Raw genomic sequence first — 6712 nt, 5'->3', positions numbered from 1 at the left:
GTCATTCAGGAACTCGTGAGCAAATGCCAAATGATGAGGAGCACCATTCTTACAAAAGATGATGTTGCACCCTTTCTGATGCATACAAGCTTCTCCAGAATGCATAGATGTGCCATGAAATGTAACTACAAGAGCCAGGTTACAGCATAGTATGCAGTACGAAGGATATCATTAGCACCAGATACAAGTGTATTTTTTATTTATAGCTTATCTTTTTAGGATTTTAGCATGATCAGGTGTATCACACAATAGATATGTGTGTCCCTATGGTTTGGGACAGATAGTTAGTTAATATTTTTGTTTGCAATTAGAGGACTGACCTTAATTTTGTAATCAGACTGTGTAATTGGTAAATTTAATTAAAACAGATAAAAATATGCAAGTATTGCTTAAATATATAGCTGCAAATTTGGCAAGAAATTTAACCTTTTTATAAAACTAAGATTGGTTATGAGTGTAAAACAATATTAAATCACTGTATTCATGTGGGCAAGTGCTGGAGTCATCTGCAGCAGAATAATTAATGAATTGATGATACACCCGCTGGGTCACAGTGCTTGGAGTCAATAGAGGCTATGTGTGTGTGTGTTTGTGTGTGTGTGTGTGTGTGTGTGTGTGTGTGTGTGTGTGTGTGTGTGTTTCTTTATCTGATGAAGGCCTTTGTCCTTCAGCTGTCAGCTAAAAAATACACAGTGGTCTACTTTTAAAGGGGTATCTGCTTGTTGTTCAATACCTCACCTCTGTGGTGAGCAGTAATCTACCATAATTCATATTGTTATTCCATCCTAGATTTTCCATTGTTTTAGCTTGACACTATGTTACAATTTTTTGCAAAGTATGAAAGTTTATTAATCTTCATATGAAGCATAATGTGTACTACACATCATAATATGGGAATACTAAACATTTTAAGAATGCATAGAAAGTATTGTCAAGTAAAAACACTGTTATGTACCTATTATCCTTTTATGCATTGTTTTCAAGATATACGGTCCGTTCTATGAACATTGCAGTACAATTAAAACAGTACTAGAAGTAAAAATAATTTCCATATAGATTATGCATCCCTGTCTACTATGCAGAAAGGAGTTTTATATTTTGATTTCACCAGGTTGCTGAAGGATATCACGAACGAACTTGGGAATCCACAAAAATTTCAAACTAAAGTAAAAGAGTACCTGATTAGCCACTTGTGTTTCACGAATTGTGATCTATCCTTATGTATGTACATAATTGCAATACAGGTACATTTTTCATTGACATTTGCAGAATCTTTCAGTTTTACCATATATTCATGCTTCATAATTCTGGTAAGGAAGGTAATATCAAAAGAAATCACAATTCCGTTCAGCTTCAATGGCTCCTACCATGTCAGAAAAAATGCTAAGGAGCTCAAGAATATAGTTCTGAAATAGAAAGGACCTTATTTATAAAAATGTACAAAGGACCATATCAGTATTTTTTATTTGAATAAAATAACTCAGAACTTAAGTATCAGTGCAAACAACAGAAAATCCAAACAGATTCTGCCTGCATGTAAAGTACATCAATGAAAAGATACAATCAGTACATCAATGGAAAGATACAATCAGTACCTTCACTGTGCGATAACAATGATGAAGTTACTGATGGCAGTACCACTAAAGATGAGTTACTAAATACGGTTTTCTGAAATTCCTTCACTAAAGAAAACAAAGTAAATATTCCAGAATTTGAACCAAGAACAACTGCCTGCACCACTAGCTCTGAAGTAGATATCCTCAGTGAAGAAGCAGCTTGAATCATTTAGTAAAAGCAAGGCCTCCAGTCCTGATTGTAATACCAGTCAGGTTCCTCTCAGTGTATGCTGATACAATAGCTTCATATTTAGCAATCATATACAACCAATCACTCGTTGAAAGATCCGTACCTAAAGAATGGTAAGTTGCACAAGTCACAAAAACAACCAAGAAAGGAAATACGAGTAATCACCAAATTACAGACCCGTATTGCTAACATCAATTTCCAGTCAGATTTTAGAACATATACTGTGCTTGAAAATTATGAGTTACCCTCTCCCTTAAAACCCACATCCTTTCGTCTTTCCCTCTCCTTCCCTCTTTCCTGATGAAGCAACCATTGGTTGCGAAAGCTTGAATTTTGTGTGTATGTTAGTGTTTGTTTGTGTGTCTATCAACCTGCCAGCGCTTTCGTTTGGTAAGTCACATCATATTTGTTTTTAGATATATTTTTCCCACATGGAATGTTTCCCACACAAAATTCAAGCTTTCGCAACAAACTGTTGCCTCATCAGGAAAGAGGGAAGGAGAGGGAAAGATGAAAGGAAGTGGGTTTTAAGGGAGAGGGTAAGGAGTCATTCATATTTAAAGACTATGTCTGATTGTGTCTGTATATGCGCGGATGGAAATGTGTGTGTGTGCGAGTGTATACCCATCCTTTTTTCCCCCTAAGGTAAGTCTTTCCGCTCCCGGGATTGGAATGACTCCTTACCCTCTCCCTTAAAACCCACTTCCTTTCGTCTCTCCCTCTCCTTCCCTCTTTCTTGATGAGGCAACAGTTTGTTGCAAAAGCTTAAATTTTGTGTGTATGTATGTGTCTGTTTGTGTTTCTATCGACCTGCCAGCCCTTTCGTATGGTAAGTCACATCATCTTTGTTTTTAAATATATTTTTCCTGCGTGGAATGTTTCCCTCTATTATATCATCTTTATTTTTATATGTAATTTTTATATCCTCTCTTACTCTACTATTTTGCCACCCCAAAAGCAAAACTTATCAACTACCTTTTACTTCCAAACTTGCCAGCATCACTGGATTTAGTTCGATTATATTCCATTTCCCTTGTTATACTTTTATTCAGTCTTCAATTTATTCATTCCCAGTATTAACTGGGTGCTGAATTTCAGACATATCGAATTAAGGTTTGGCATTTATCCACTGAGCCACTAATGTTCACTTTTTACTTCTTTAAAAGACAGTATTCATCCTGTTCAACCAATTTCCCAACTCATTTGCTATCTGAGACTGAGTCACGATGCCATCTGTACATCTTAAGTCTTTTGTTTCTTCTCCCTGAACTTTTATTTCTATTTTCCAAATTTTTTTCTTTGTGCCCTGTACTAATTGCTGAAATAACAAGTGGGTAAACTGCAACTCTATCCCCTACCTTTCTCAACCATTGCCTCCCTCTGATGTCCAATTGTGACAACTGTAGTTTGCTCACAAGTTGTAGATAATCTTTTGTTCCCTGTATTTTATCCCTGATACCGTCGGAATCTCAAACAGAGTCTTCAAGTCTACATTGTCAAAAGCTTTCTGCAAATATACAAATGCTGTAACTGTAGGTTTGCCTTTAAGTAGTCTAAGTTCTAAGACAAATCATGGGGTCAATATGAACTTGCTTGTTCCTAAATTTCTCTAGAACCCAAACTGATCTTTTGTGAGGTTGGATTATACCAGTTTTTCTGTTCTTCCAAAAATATTTTTTTAACTATGACTTGTTAAACAAATGGTTTATAAGTAATTTGGTAGATGAAAAAATCTACTCACCAAGCAGTGGCAGGAGAACATACATATGAAAGAGGTACTACAATTTGTATGTCTCATCACTTGGTGAGTAGATTTTTTGTTTATCCAACTACTCACATTTCCAAAAATTGATTTCTTCATTGACATAAACTAATGATTTGTTAATTCTCACATGCGTGAAGAACTGCCTCTTTATGATTGGAATTATAACATTCTTCTTGAAGGCTGGGGTATTATACCTGTGTTAAATGCCCAGCATGTGAAGTAGGACAGTTTTGTTGTGGTAGATTCTCCCAATGATCACAGTCGTTCTGAGAGAATGATGACTACTCCTAGGGTGTTTTCTTAAGTTATGTCATTCAGTGCTCTGCCAAATTCTCCTCACAGTTCTTATGATGGGGATGCGTGTGAGTGAGTGGTTCTCTGGTGGAGCTGGAGAAGAGGTACAGAGTGCTTTGGCAGGCAGTTGTTGGCAAAGAAATTTATTAATTGTCTGGTAAGGTGGTGTAGGAACTGTTTGCACATTTGTGGTTGGAGTCAGATAGTGGGTGATGAACCCCAGGCCAGGATGGTCTGACATAGGTGTGCCAGAGTCAGTACTTCTCATTGACATGGTTCTGGTATGACTGTGCTAGCAGCCGGTGGTCGGCGAAACAATTTATTAATTCTCTAATAAGAAGTGTAGGAACAGTGTGCACATGGGTGTTGGGAGTCAAGTGGTGGGAGAAGAACCCCAGGCCAGGACAGTCTGACACAGATATGCCAGGTCAGTACTTTTTGTTCACACGGTTCTGGTATGATTGCGCTCCCAACGATGAGGCTGGCCGGCAGCACCTCAGCTCCCATGGTTGTGGGCAAAGGAGCCTAATTCAGCACAGCTGGCAGATGGTTTTGTTGCCTGGGGTCAAACCCAAACTGGTGTCTGAAGAGTAGAGGCTAGTGTTGGTGGACTCCAATGACTCGGGTCTCGGAGGCCCTCAGTTCATAAACTGGACCATGAGATGGCCACTGGACTTCGGCAGTCAGTCATGTAGAGATGGTAACAGAATGTTGGCACCCAAATGGCGAAGGCTGTCCAGCAGTGGTCTTCAGTTTGTACCCTGCTCCATTGATGATAGCAATGTCAGTGGAGCATTGATGACCTCACAGTGGAGACCAACACACTTCATGCACCAATCTGTAGCCCAACTATGCTGATGACTGCCTCCCCTCACCTGAGGCCATATGTATGGCCAAAAGATGTCTCTTAATGCAGAAGACTAGAACTACCATATATTTCAGTGCTGCTGAAACTTCCTTAAGTTTGGTCATTGGCCAGAGAACTGTGTCACTATTGAAGGAAGTTCCAGTATGGCGAAATACTGCACCAGCTGGCTGCAGTTCATACCCTGAATACAGCACCACCTTCCTGTCTTAGCCCTTACTATTACACAATATTATGTCACCCAAATCATTTTCATGCACTTCCTCTTCCCTTTCCATAATTTTGACTCGAAATTTCTTTCTTTATACAGTTGTTTTACATTTTGCTTTGATCTTGCAACTTTCTTCCCTTTTGTTATTACTGGCTCGTCATCTGATCTCTTCACATTCATACAGATACTTCCCTTTCTCCTAAAGCTTTCTTTACTTTTCATGTAAATGCGTCAATGTTTGCGGCAGTCGTATATGCTTCTACAGCTCTTCATTTCTCTTCTAGCCATTCCTGTGTTTGCATTTTTTGTCAGTTTCATTTGTATTTCCATCTCCATTTGTTCTATTTTTATAATTTTTTCTTTCATCAGTTATATTTAGTATTTTCAGCATTATCCGTATACTTCATGGGCCTTGTCTTTTTGCCCAGTTTTTCCTACACTGCTAGGACAATTTGATCTCTTGTCTCTAGATTTACATTTACTCCATCTGACAAAAAGTATCTGAACACCCTTATGTAATGTAGAATTGACAAAGACGCATCACAAGAGGCAGACTGACAAGTATGAAAGCAGGTGCTGTATATTGTGTTGTCAGTAAAGAACCAGTATCAGCAGAATGGTTCAGTAAGGAGAGTTCAGTAACTTCGAATGTAGACTAGCCACTGGATGCCTCCTGAGTAACAGATTTGTTTCATCCCTTCTAAAAATTTCAAAGTTGATGGTTGGTGATATGATTGTGAAGTGGAAACGTGTAGGAACAACCACACTTAAACGAGGATCAGCCAGATCTGGTGTACTGCTAGACACAGACCAGGAGTGTTGCGGAGGATACCTGTAGAAACAAAAAAGGAGGTACAAAATCAGCAGAAGAAATCACCCATAAGATCCATACTGTTACCAGTAGTCCAGCCAGTACAATGACTGTATGTAGGGAGGTAAAAAGAATGGGGTAAAATGGTCTAGCATCTCCTCATAAGCCACACATTTCTGTAGGGAAAGCTAAGCAATCCTTGAGGTGGTGTAAAAAGTGACACCTATCGATAGTCGATGACTGGGAAAGAGTGATCTGAGGTGGCAAATCACACTATACCTTATGGCAATCTGATGGAATGGTTTGGGTTTGATGATTGCCTGGAGAATGGTACCTGCCACTGTGTGTAGTGCCAACAGTGATGAACAGAGGAAGGTGTTTTTTGCGTGCAGAATGTGGTCCCCTTATTGCATCACTGCTGATGGTTTTGTGTATCAGTATGACAGTGGACCCTGTCACAAGGCAGCAACTGTGAAGGAATTGTTTGTGGAAATAACATCCTTGAAATGGGCAGGTCTGTTCAGAGTCTCAACTTGAACCCAATGGAACACCTTCAGGATGAGTTATAACATCAACTTCACTCCAGATCACAGTATCCAACTCTGGTTTTGGGTTTTGAGAAAGAATAGGCTGTCAGTCATCCACAGACATTCAGATATGTCACTGAAAGCATCCCAACTAGAATTCAAGCCATCATGAAGGCGAAGGGTGGATCCACCACATATTAATGTCTAATAATATGTGTCTGAACACATTTGATAAGATAGTGTATACTCTGCAAGCCACCTGACAGTGTGCAATGGAGGGTATGTCTGGTACTACTGTCTGATTCCCCTACCCCTATTCCATTAGAGAATGGTGCATGAAAAGAATGTCACTAAACCACTGTATGAGCTTTATTTTCTGTGATTTTTCTGCTTTACCTGTAATGCCCATGCACTGACTAAACTATCAAGTGAT

Source organism: Schistocerca americana, chromosome 9 (genome assembly GCF_021461395.2).
Source record: "Schistocerca americana isolate TAMUIC-IGC-003095 chromosome 9, iqSchAmer2.1, whole genome shotgun sequence".
Taxonomy (NCBI): Eukaryota; Metazoa; Arthropoda; class Insecta; order Orthoptera; family Acrididae; genus Schistocerca; species Schistocerca americana.
This window is presented reverse-complemented; position numbering follows the sequence as displayed.